We start from the raw sequence: 13804 nt of genomic DNA on the forward strand, positions 1-13804 counted from the left end.
GGAACTTCCCCGAGAAATCTGACCTCAATCAGAGCATTTTGTGAAGTGTTCTTACACTTCATTGCCGTCAGCCATTTCTGCTATCACATTTCTGCCACACCGACTACGCCGACGCATTTTCCTGTAATGGGGCATGTGAAGCTTTCACATTAAAATCGAAGAGACCTACCGGTTAGAGCGTCCACAACATAGCTCAAAGAAAATCAATAGCCGAAAGAAAATGAATCATCCCACACAAAATTTTGGGCCTAGACGCCCAATTGGGTATATACAAAGCGTTAAATACTTATTCTACTTCTTACCAATACCCAATCTGTCATATACACTTATTTACACATACTGTTCTAACCGGTATATAGGTTGTAGCTCGAGTTGGAGCACTCTATGATGCCGTATGCATAACGTGAAAACGTGAGGTATACCAAAGAAAGTATAATACATGATCCACGAGAGGGAAAAAATAAAGGTCATTGCTGGTTTGTACATAATACAAAAAATCTTGATACGAATACAAACAGTACGACGGGTACATATTCAATCCAATTTGCTTGGTAATATATATAGACCCTTAATCACGTGGCAACGCAACGTTGCTATTTAAAGGATGGTAAATGGTAACAAAGAAAATAGTACTAGGAATGATGCACATGCGTAGGTTAAACATCAGCTGAGCACTGAGAGAGAATGAAAATTTAGCCTGCTAGATGTTTCCTACGCTGTGTATTTCTTTAGTAGAAAAACGACAGACAGCATTCAATGTCTCTCACTGAAAGAAATCCACAAAGAACGTGTATTTTCATCAGTGATGAAAAAAATTTCCCATTTTGTATATGCAGGCGGACTGGCAAATCTGACCGGCGCAAGGACTTCGTACCGAGTAATCTATTACAATAACGACTCTATGATACTGGCTGATAGAGTCCCAGGTGTGTGGGGTGAGTGAATTTTATGCCCTAATTTAACTAAAATAAAAAGAAATTTTTAAATCTTAGTAGCCCGCACTTGTTTCGATAGTGCCCTGGTCTGGGTAGCACTAGAATTCTTGCAGCTTTAGAATATCCATCACTTGTACTCATCCAAAACAGTGTTATCTCTTAAGTTCTACAGATAACGTTGTTAATGATTAATATCTCGCTTTAGTATGATTTACTGCTTCATATTCGCAATTGCGTATTGGTACATCGGTTATTCATCTATTTATTGACACTGTCATAATATATGGTACGCGGGAGTGGAAAGCATAAACATAGGAAGGCAGTGCGCCGTGCGGGGGCGAAGAGGACAGCGACTCTTTGCAAATACCCGCAAGAGAACCATCATCATCATCGACACCAATTTGGGAGCGTCGGCAGTGGCGCCTCAAAAGCGTGGCGCGAGAGAGTGTGGCCCGTGGTCCGTGGCGTGAGCAGTTCGCGAGGTTCGGCGGTCGACGGAAAACAGCTCCCTCGCTGGGCGTCTGGCCCATAGGAGCTATCGCCGCCCGCGCAAATACGCCACACCCGAGTCAACGCTGTCGCCCGCTGGGAGGCTACCTCGCCCCGCTCTTCCGCTGGGCAACTGGCCCAGGAGGGCTGGCGGTCCTGAACCGGGGCGGTCGAGCGTTCGGGTGAGCGGCCACAGGGCTACCCCGCCAGCTGTGGACGCGACCCGGTGACTGCGGCCGGCTACCTGAGCCCCGCGAGGCGGTCTGACCCGGCCGTCCTACCCGGCCGTCCTACCCGGCGGTCCGACCCGGCGGTCCGACCCAGCCGTCCGTCCCGGCTGTCCGACCCAGCTGTCCGACCCGGCTGTCCTACACGGCTGTCCGACCCGCCGGCCGACACTGCTGTCCGACCCCGCTGGCCAGCATCGGCTCCACGACGTCTCAGACACGGCGACAGACACTTCCGCCGGAACTGTAGGCCGATCATAATCCACCGATCCATAGATATAGTGCATGTCGTCTATGAGGCATTTTGGCAAACTGTCACGTGTATGTGCCGTTATCTGTGTTGTGTACGTCAGTATAAGTCTGATGTGTGTTTGTGCTTTCACGTGCTGCTTTTCCCTTTTTCTGGAGTGATCCGGCCCCAATAACATCACAGACACATACTGCAGTGTTAATTTAGAGCTATATAACGATTTGGAAACACTACACAATATCAGTAAAAGACAACGCAAGAAATGAAACAACGTAATTGATCCAAGTGCCACTGACAAGGAACCTCATCCACAGAAATAACAATAGTACACGTGAAGCAGCTTACATGCCGTCTAGATGTGTTCTAGTGGCAACCAAAAGCTCGTTTAGTGCTAAGGAACGGGTGCTACAGGTTAGAGAATTTCAAAGCTGTATTATGCGTAGAAAAAAACTATTTGAATGTTTTAGTATGCGCCAAAACGGGTTACGCTCAAAGTGTGGGAGCTACGGCTAGAACATTCTGTTTCAAATGGCATATAGGAGTCATAGGAGGCCATAGGAGGAGTTAACTATTACGTATATAAATTTCAGAGTTTCTATGCGTTAACACAATCAGTATGTCCATGTTCAGTGAGTGTAGAGTCTGCGTTGGCGAGAAGCTGCGTCCACCACTAACTTCCTTTAACGGATGCGGCGTCACTGGGAACGCGTAAAATATACTCCCTCTTGACAGAGATAGCGCCACAATATAGAAGCCGTGAAGACAAGTGCTTCATTATGACACTAACGAGCACCGACAGTGCGGGCTTCGGCAATCTCAGCACAGCAGAGCTGCCGACGCTGTGTGGCCGGGTTTAGGCCTGCTGCTGAGACGACAACGGAGCTCCCACACATATTTTGTCTTACGCGTCCGATTATCCTGTCACTCTCCATCGCATCCGGATAGCAGCTTCAACATGCATCAACAGCGCTAACACGTCACCTAATTCTTCGCTGGCGATGGCACCAACCATGAAACTTGCGGCGGACCAAGACGTCGACGAGCTTATATGGCTTTGGCCCAGAGAGAGACACGCCTGCGTGAAAAAGAACGCCTTAGGGTGTTTTCAGCTCAGGCGACGAACTCTGCCACTGAAGCTGAGCTTGTCACAGCTCAACTGGCGGCCCAATACACTACAAGCTGAAACGAAATTCGACTCGGCAGGAGGACGTCGTGCGCCAAGCAAACCTGGAACATTGTCTCGAACCCTCAAATTGTGCGCCTTTCGTTGCAGCGGACCATAAGTTCACGAAACAAACATGCAACAACTTCTGCGAATATACGTTTCAATTTCATGTTCTACCGAATCGTATGAAATGGCCATCAACGATATCTTTCTTTTAGTGTTTTTCCGCTTGCATATTTAGTGTGGTTAGACAGGAAAGAATTTCTACTAGAATAACGCCCAAATATTTACATTCGGCCGATCTTTTAAGTCTAACGCCACTCAAAAGACAGGAAAAACAATTGATGCGTCGTTTTCTGGTGAATCACATCACGACTGTTTAACTGTTGTTGATGCTCATTTGCTTGTTTCATATCAAGCGCGAAAAGACATCAGGCATAGCACAATACACTAATTGTTTTCAATATAATTATTGCTTTCATACAGTATGCAGTGACCCACATAAACCCTAAATTTATATGAGCTGCTGCAAAGTAGGTCGTTAATAAATAATATAATAAGGATCCCTAAAGAATACAGCGCATGACGTGAAGATGAGATGATTATCCTGAATTGAGAGAAACTAATTGTGAATGACAATGAACAAAACTTGCTGTCCAGGAAGCAAGGATGTGGTTATTAGGCATGGCATTTAGTTTTACCAGTAGCTTAGAATGAAGCACAGATTCAAATCCTTTACAAAAAATCGGTGAATATGGCATCCACTTGATTCCCTAGATTTAGATTATAAATGACATCATGAAATAAATCGACTAATTGCTTCATAGGCCTGTATCCGCGACGGAAACCGTTTAGAGCAGATGCTAGAACGTCATTGCAGTCAAGAAATTCTATAATATGGTTCTGACCAGCGTGCTCTTACATTTTACACCTGTGTGAGGTAAGGCATGTCAGCCTGTATTTAGAGAGCTGTTTCTTACAACCTAATTTGTAAAAAAGGGGAGAACATTAGCTGTTTTCAATGAAGTTGGTACTGTGCAAGAGTCTAAGGATTTCTCGAAGGCAACATTCAGGTACTGTACTGTTGATAAGAGTATCGATCAAGAAACCAATTCGGAATTGCACTAAAACCATTAGACCGCCTCATGATAACATTAAAGAATAAGTTTAAGACGCCATCAAAACTGATTACATTATGACCTAGGTTAATAGTCGGCGTTTCATAAATAAACTCTCAAAGTTCATGTTTGCCGAAAGGAAAGCAGCCATAAAATACGTTTTAGAATTACACGAAACTACAAAAGGGCCAATAATAATGATGCAGTTAATCTAGAAAAAGGTAGTGCCTGCTAAACTGATGAACTAGGCGAACCGTGGTCCAGAATCTGCTAGGATTTGAGTTCGGTGTTGCACCGAAAGCAACAAAGAAATGTTTAGCATTTTTAGTCCGAGTACGAAGTCTTTCCTTGGCTTGTTCAAAGGTTGCGCGAATCTCAGATTTCGACTGTTTTGATTTGCGTAAGCTGTTGACATGACAGGACAGCTTCAAGATATCCCGGTTGATACAAGGACATTTATTATTTATCTAATTTCTTTTCAACAGAAGGTATTGATCGATGCATTATTTCAATAAGTCAAAATAGTCAACAAGACCGTCACCATGAGACACATCAGTGAGTGACATGACGTGATAAAAAGTTATCTGGCAGGGTGTGACATATGCATGTATCATCGAATTTATTTAAATCGTGATATATGAATACCTAAAGCGTTCGTGTACAATAGGAGAGTTAATGTATATCGAAACTGCATTATTATTGGAGATTCCATTGAAAACCTTGACACGTGTACTTCTTTATCTTATATTTATCTTTATCTCTAACGGGCGACCAGGTTTCGCCACCTAACAAATGTTATCGCACAGCGCAGGATGCGCCAGCATGTATCGAAAGTTCTTGGAATATTATCGATAGTTCCATCTGCTGTTTCTCACTGAACCTTGTGTAATTTGATCTCATCACGTGACGCGAATTTTATAGAACTTTCTAGAAGACACGCGGGCTCCAGCGATTGCTCTGCAACCTTCGATGACTGATGTATAAAAGCCGACGCGCTTGACCCACTGATCAGACTCTCGACTGTCGGCGACTGTGTTCAGCGCTATCGCTGTTCTTTCGGTGTATCTTGCTTTTGAGGGCACAGGTTCGCCAAATAACACGCTAGTTTCGTCATTCAGAGTTTTGCTGCCTTCTTCACCGCCACTACCACGTGACAACATTATCCAATCATTCGCTATGGCTATTATGGGGCGATAAACTCCACAAGATTGCTAAATTCTGCACATATATTAGTAGCTTGCACCAAGCTAAATATACATTAGAAGGACCTGGTAATACCTTGCAGTATAAATTTCCACGCAAAAACAAAGTAACACCACAAATTTTTTATTTGGTGGTTATACCGGAAAACAACGTATCCAGGAAGCCTGAAATCAGACTCCTGAATGTTGTCATGAAGCCATGTTACTGTTATATGTTGTCGCGTATACTCTGCTGAAGAATACACACTGAATGGGGATCCAGGCGTTGTCCTTCACGAAACGACGCCGTTGATGCGCGATGCCGAGACGAACCTCGTTCTCTTCTTCTTTAGTCCCCTTCCTGTGCCACTGCATGTGGCACTACCCCTCTTCAAAAAAATAATAATAAAAGAATGAAAACATACATAGGCTTGACGTGAGAGCGCCGAGATACGAACACATAGGCTATAGTCACAATCACTGTGGTGTCGCCGAAAAAACAACCACGTCGTCGAGGTAGACGAGGCAGGTTTGCCACTTCAGACCAGCGAGAACGGTGTCCATCATTCGCTGGAAAGTTGCTGGTGCCGAACAGAGCCCGAAAGGAAGTACCCTGAATTCGTACAGGCCATCTAGAGTGACGAAAGCAGTTTTTTCGCGGTCTCGTTCATCTACCTCAATTTGCCAGTAACCGCTCTTTAGATCGAGAGACGAAAAATACTTAGCTCGCCGCAACCTGTCTAAAGTGTCATCGATACGTGGTAGTGGGTACACGTCCTTCTTGGTGACATCGTTGAGGCGTCGATAACACAGAAACGAAGCGTTCCGTCTTTTTTCTTGACCAGAACGACTGGAGACGACCACGGACTGTGCGAAGGCTGAATGACACCATCATCTAGCATCTCCTTGACTTGGGCTTGAATTGCCTCACGTTCTTTCGGCGAGACACGATAAGGCTGTTGTTTGATGGGGCGTGCGTCGGCGGATGTCTTGACTCGGTGCTTCGTGATTGGCGTTTGGCCCACCTTAGTGGACCGAGCGAAGCACGCGCGGAATTCGTTTAAGAGTTCCTGCAGTGCGCTCTTTTGGTCGTCCGTAAGCTCGGAGTCTATATCGACGTCTCTGAGCGAACCGTCGTTTGTGTCCACTTCAGAAGCAAAGCACTCGACGATGTCCATTGATGGTTCGGCGTAGGCGAAGGCAGTGCCACGAAAAATGTGCCGATGCTCAAAGCTAAACTTGGTAACGAGGACCGCGGTCTGGCTATCACGAAGTTCCACAAGGCTTCGTGCTACACAAATACCTTGGGCCAGCAACATAGAAATGTTGCCTTCTACAATGGCTTCACCGTCTCGTAGCTCGTCGGACTTGACCGGGACCATAACACTCGCACGCGGCGGTATCGTGATGCTGTCGTCCGAAACGCGAAGTGCGGATCTGTGTCCAACGGCGTCGGTCTGTGTTGTTGCCCTTTGTATCGAGAAAGTGATGCAGCGCTCGCGGAGGTCAATAATGGCGCCATATTCCCCGAGAAAGTCCATCCCAAGAATTAAATCGCGGGAACACTCGCGTAGAACCAGGCAAGTGGCGAGAAAAGCAGCACCACGAATTTCTACTCTCGCCGTGCATAAGCCAAGCGGTGTGACGACGTGGCCAACTGCCGTACGAACTGGTGCCCCATTCCAGGGCAACGTAACTTTTTTCAGAACGCTCGCCAGTTTGCCACTAAGAATGGAGTAATCGGCGCCGGTATCTACAAGTGCACTCATTTTTCTGCCGTCGATCAACACAGGTATGTCCAGTGAAATTTTGTTGGCGGGAACTGGTTCTGGCGTCTTCGTGTTCTCGTTGTTCTGCGGTCGGCACGATACGAGGTCTTCAGCGCGTCGAGTATCAGCGGCCCCGCCTCGGAAGGTCGCTGACGTCAGTTTTCCCGGCGTGGACTTGGTGATCGCCCTTTCGTCGTCCTCGAGGTGGTATCACTAGCAGGGAAATATCGCCGCGGTGAGGGTGAGCGTGACTGCCGCTGCGATGCACCCGGCCTGCGCTGCTGTTCGATGAATTCTGCGATGTCGGGAGGCCTCTGGCCAATCCTAGGTCGAGGCGAATTGATGGAAAAACCCCGCAGGCCGAGTCGTCGATAGGGGCACTCCCGATACACATGACCAGCTTCGCCGCAGTGGTAGCACGGCGGTCGTCGGTCGGGTGCTCGCCAAACGTCTGATTTCCTCGCGGGTGTTCGGCGGTCGTCGAAGTACGGTAGCGGAGTTGTCGGAGCGGCTTGCGCCGATTGCAACACGACTGGCGACGCAACATAAGTAGGTGCGAAAGCTTGGGCGGGGATCAGTAACGTTTCTGTGTAAGTCTTGCGCCAGGATTCACTTGGCAGAGGTGGCGCTTCACTGCTGGAAAGAGATGCCTGCAGTGCCTGCTGTACTTCGTTGCGTACGACGCTGGCGAGGGAGCTGACTGGTGGCGGCGACGTACCGTGGTGCTTCTGCAACTCGTCGCGAACCACTGAGCGAATCAGCTCGCAAAGCAAGGCGACATCGCACCCGAAGCCTACGGGCGTATCCGGAGTGCAGGCGGAATTTACTTGTCGGTTGTACATGTTCGACCGTTGCTGAAGCGTCTTCTCCATTGCGATGGCTTCGGTGAGGAACTCCGCGACAGTCTTGGGCGTATTCCGAACAAGACCGCCAAAGAGCTGTTCCTTTGCGCCTCTCATCAGATGACGCACTTTCTTTTCTTCCGACATGCTCGGATCTGCACGCTGAAAGAGACGCGTCATGTCCTCCACGTACATCGCGACGCTGTCGTTGGGCTTTTGGACGCGTGACTGAAGGGCTCGCTCCGCTTTTTGCCGGCGATCGGGGCTGGAGTAAGTCTCCAGTAGCTTGCGCTGGAATTCAGGCCAGGATGACAGGGCACTTTCGCGGTTCACAAACCACGTGCGAGCACCATCTTGGAGACTGAAGTAGACGTTCCTGAGTTTAGCGTTGTTGTCCCACTCGTTAAACGCAGCCACGCGCTCGAACTCTGTCAGCCAGTCTTCCACGTCTTCAAATATGTCGCCATGAAAAGCCGTCGGCACTTGGGGATTCAGCAGCATTAGGTAAGTCGGTGTCACCCTTTCCGTAGAAGTCGCAGTGGTCGTAGTCATCACTTTTTCCGGGAGGTTTCCAAATTCTGGGGCGAGGCCTCAGATTCGCATGCTTGTGCGGTGAACTGGAGTCAACTCCAATTGTGCGAGGTTCCTGCTGCCCAGTGGGGTCCCCTGCATAAGTTGGGTGTACCCAGCACCTCCACCAAATTGTCGCGTATACTCTGCGGAAGTACACACACTGAATGGGGATCCAGGCGTTTGTCCTTCACGAAAGGAAACCGTTGATGCGCGATGCCGAGATGAACCTCGTTCTCTTCTTCTTTAGTCCCCTTCCTGTGCCACTGCATGTGGCAATATATAACAAGCGAGGAACAAGAAAGAAGCGGTAAATACTGCGGTAATTTTATAAATATGCTTCTGGCTTTAAAATTCGGAAGCACAAGGTCAGCTGTTTATCGGTAGGATTATTAATTTGAAGAAGAAATTATGCTTGACAACATCTCGCACCGGTTCGTGCTAGACGCCAGCTCGGATCTGGGCCTGGGGCCACGATTCCATGCGTACGTTAGCTCCTTCCTCAGGGATCGCAAGGCCACTGTCAAAATAGGGCAAATCAAATCGAAGGAATTTACATTGGGAGCGAGAGGCAACCCGCAAGGGGCCGTCATCTCTCCCCTACTGTTTAACATCGCCATGAAGGGCCTCTCGGACAGACTGGCCACAGTAAGAAGAACGGGTCACGCCCTCTACGCGGATGATATTACCATGTGGTGCATGGGAGGGTCTGACGTTGCAGTTGAGAGTGCGCTCCAAGAGGCGCTCGACATTACAGAACACTTCCTACTAGACACGGGCCTGAGTCTGTCACCAACCAAGTCCGAACTTCTATTGTATAAGCCCACCCGACGTGGAGTTAGGTGCTCCACACCCTTAGATCAAGTTCCCATAGCCCTCAATACGAGGGACGGACAACAAATCCACAGAGTGGATACCATCAGGGTCCTCGGACTCTTGCTGGAATCTCGCGGGGGCAACTCACAGACTATAGCCCGCATTACTTCCAAGACGGAGAATATGCTTCGGCTTATCCTCAGGGTCTCGAACCACAGAGGGGGTTTAAGCGAGAGCAATCTACTCAGACTCTACCACGCGTTTCTGATGAGCCACGTTAATTATGTAGCCTCCGCGTTGCGCTGGTCTAAGCGGGAGGAGGCCAAAATCGACGCGCTCATGCGCAAAAGCATCAAGCGCGTGCTGGGTTTACCACTCACTACCAGCACCGCGCGTCTCATGCAACTAGGCATGCACAACACCCTATCAGAGGTGATCGATGCCCAACGAGTGGCCCAAATAATACGACTCTCATCATCGCGAGCGGGGAGACGCATCCTCGAATCCGTTGGATGCGGTCACCAGGAAATCATGGAGCGCAACGTGACCCTATCACCCATGGTCCGAGAGACGTTCTAGGTAGATCCCATGCCACGAAACGTCCACCCTCAATACAATGTAGGGCGCCGGGTAGCCAGGGCTCGTTCCCTGTTAAAAGCGGCTGCGGCCACTCCGAATCTGGCATGTTTCGTTGACGCCGCCCAGTACGAGCGCTCTGATCTATGCCGTAGTTTCGGTTGACTCCAATGGCACTCTCGTTAACTCAGCATTTGTGCGGAAGGTTTCTGCAACAGTAGCCGAATAGGTTGCTATAGCTATAGCACTGAAGGACCCTCTACGTCCCAATATCTTAACAGACTCCAGATCTGCAGCCCGAGCTTTCGCCTCCGGCTCGATCTCAAAGGAGGCGGCTGCCATCCTCGGCAGCGAGGGGGCTGCTGGTTTTCATAGCATCAAATGGTTCCCGGCCCATATGGGAATCAATGTGCACTCTGAGTTTGTTAGCGCCAATGAGTTGGCCCATGACTGTGAGCGAGGTCTTACACACCGCGGCGGTCCACGTGGAGTCACGGGCGGCGACTTAGGACTGTAGAGGGATTCGCTTCTCACCTTCCATGAAATCTTGGCACATTATCAACTTGCTCGGCGGGCCTTTCCACTACCACACCCTAAACTTAATAGACCACTATCGTCGGCATTTCGCATGCTTCAAACGGGGTCATTTCCCTCCAGGGGCCGATTCAGTCACTTCGCGCCTAATGTAGAACCCCACTGTCCAGATTGTGGGGAGGCGTACTGCTCCTTATCCCATATGCTCTGGCAATGCCCTGCGTTACGCAGCTCATCGCTGAGCACTCTAACCGACTGGGAGGCAGCCCTTAAGAGTGGCGACCTCTCAGAGCAACTACGGGCTGTCCAGAGGGCCTGCGACAGGGCGGAGGACCACGATCTTCTGACCCCGACGTGCGTGCGGCCCGCGACGGCTACGGGAACTCTCTGAAAAGCGAGGTACTCTAACGCCGGTTCCTCAGGACCATTAATAAAGTTCTTTGTCTGTCTGTCTGACTCTCAGAAAAACACTTTTTGTAGCACGTATTGAGGAACCGGAGACTTTGCCGGAAGTTTCTCATGTCGCTCTAAAATGTTCTGATTAAGCTTTTTATCGAATTATATTATTTGAGGATTTGAATATTTATTAGGACTAATTATCTAATTAGGTTGAAAAAAAAATAATTGGAGTATCTCCAAGCCAAGGCAAACAATATTACCTTGGTTCCTTCCGGCTCCGTGGCATTGTCATATTTCTTTAAAAATCAGGCTAAATTTAGGTGCGCCACCTTGTATAATTATACATTCTGACTATTACGTCGTAGCTTGCTGCTGCTTATTCGTACTTTAAAAGACATCAATGCGCTTTAAACCGTTGTTTGCCTCAGCCATATGCGACACGCCTCCGGACAGCATAGTTACATTTATTAACATTCTGTTAAAAACACCGTTCTTTTTATATTCTCAAGTTGGAGCACGACTGGGAGTGTCAATACTATAAGGGCTTCTGTAGCGATTCCCCGTGTAGCATATCGCAGAAAAAATTATCGCTTAACACAATTCTCAAAATTTTGTCATCATTCCGTACTAGCAACCAACTCCTCCTTCGGGCATATTACAAACATAATCGAGTTAAACATTCTCAGAAATAGCGTTTGGGTTATTCTAAAAAATATTGAGGACGACGCAACGAGCTATGGAAAGAAGAATGATAGGCGTAACATTAAGGGATAAGAAAAGAGCTGATTGGGCGATTGAACAAACGCGAGTCAATGATATCTTAGTTGAAAACAAAAAAAAGAAATGGGCATGGACAGGACATGTAATGAGGAGGGAAGATAACCGATGGTCATTAAGGGTTACGGACTGGATCCCAAGGGAAGGGAAGCGTAGCAGGGGGCGGCAGAAAGTTAGGTGGGCGGATGAGATTAAGAAGTTTGCAGGGACGGCATGGCCGCAATTAGTACATGACCGGGGTAGTTGGAGAAGTATGGGAGAGGCCTTTGCCCTGCAGTGGGCGTAACCAGGCTGATGATGATGATGATGAAAAAATATTCTTTTCATTTACTTATGATTCGTACATCAGACCAGACAAACGGATATTCTGCTAACGTTCTCGATCATAGATAATTTCAATCTACATGAAGTTTTAGATAACGTTTTGCATTTAGGAACCATTTTGTAGAAGTTACCTATACTCCTCCGCTTATTATACTTTCCCTAATGTGTTTTCTGTAAAATCCCTCTCCATTCTGTACGGCCATCAGCACCTGAGCGTATATGCATAAATAAATAAGCAAATATATAAATAAATAGGTATATAAGCGAGTTATTGAAAAACACAAAATAAATACGCATTCATAATTCTGAAAGGCGTGAAGAAATTTTCTTTTCAGTCAAATATATCGCAAACACTATCCAAACGCTCTAAAGATCTCCAGCATAACACATCTGAATCCAGTTACAAATACTATGGTTTAATGTGCATAAATGCAAGAACAGTATAGCACGGAGTTTGAGGCATGTTTACTGGAAGCAAATGCTTCTCTTAAAGGAACGCATGTAGCAAACAATTGTGTTCAACATCTTCATTCGCAAATAGCAGGAACTGTCACAAATTGTATACAAATATACTTCAGTAGAATCCTAAAAAGTGATACAGGACAAATAAGCCAACACAGAAAAATTGCTGACACAGTTCACAGGGGGTCACGATGTACTTGAGGTCTGTATGAAGATCTCTTTGACAAGAAGTTCGCATAAAGTCTTATATCGTCGCAGCAATAATTCACGTTCTAACACCTTAACAAGATTAATATCCTTGTGGCTATGACTTCTCATATCGGAATTACTTTTTTAACCAAGCAAAAGCACAGAAAATAACCCAAATTTGTAAATATTCAATACTTTTCTGGAAAAACAATGCCAATATTATACATGGTGCCGCATGTTCTTGTGAACAGACACAATAAAACTACCTAGCATTATTCACTGAAGTGATACTCTGAGCATTACCTCAAAGTGCCCTTTCCTACAACAAAAAAGGTAACAAGTATTCCAAACAGTCACTGGAAATGCAGTAAAAGACTGTCTATACAACGCGTTCACGTGACCGTATTACTTCGTAAATTTCATTACTCTGTCTAATCGTGTAGACAATAATTTTTGTTCCCACTTAGCTAAGAAACCATCCTATGCCACACATTGAGTAGTACATCCTTCAATGAATGCTTTATTACTGAAGTAATATAGCAAATGGTGCATTAGCATTGTTCCATTATGTGCTTACCATCATTTTATTGGTTGTACTTGCAGACCAAGCATTGTGTTCACTCTGGACGACCGAAAATTATTTTAGGAAAAGTGAAAGAGACCTACCTGCATCAACAAAAGCTTATTACCGGTCGAACTGCGAAGATCCTAAATACGTTCCCTTTCCTACCTCCTGTTGGACTTGATCTGATAAAGAAGAAAAAACGTATTGTTTGAAATATTCAGTGATGCTCTTGCGTCCTGTTTTACCGCATAACTTACTCGGCAAATATATACAGTGATTCATTCAGCAGTGTTGGGTATGGACAAACGAGCTCTATCAACACACATTAACCAGTGGATTGTGTGTTTTACTAGTTACCAGATATGAGCAAGCAGCTTCTTTCTTAGCATATTTTAGACGGAAGCTGTATATCCCTATGTTTCCTTGTATTTTTTGTGTCCGTGCGTCAATAATAAAGAAATCGTGGGGCCGCAACATTCATATGCGGACGGATTACCCGAGAAGCTGTCTAGGCTGCATAAAGTGGGTGCACAGATGGGCTCCATACGTTATGAAATCATACATATTGTTGCATACGACACGACACAACGCCGATGGAAGCACCGCTGCCAACATA

General features: G+C 46.8%; 1 long non-coding RNA gene across 1 annotated transcript in view; it reads left to right on the forward strand.

Annotated features, from left to right (window-relative positions):
• The window catches only part of LOC129385401 (uncharacterized), a 66862-nt gene extending 53454 nt beyond the window's left edge, over positions 1-13408 (forward strand). The window contains exons 3-4 of the long non-coding RNA XR_011889899.1: positions 837-935; positions 13227-13408. This is a non-coding gene — a long non-coding RNA (uncharacterized lncRNA). The remainder of the gene's footprint in view (positions 1-836; positions 936-13226) is intronic.
• Positions 13409-13804: the final 396 nt, after the last annotated feature.

This window comes from Dermacentor andersoni, chromosome 8 (assembly GCF_023375885.2).
Source record: "Dermacentor andersoni chromosome 8, qqDerAnde1_hic_scaffold, whole genome shotgun sequence".
Taxonomy (NCBI): domain Eukaryota; kingdom Metazoa; phylum Arthropoda; class Arachnida; order Ixodida; family Ixodidae; genus Dermacentor; species Dermacentor andersoni.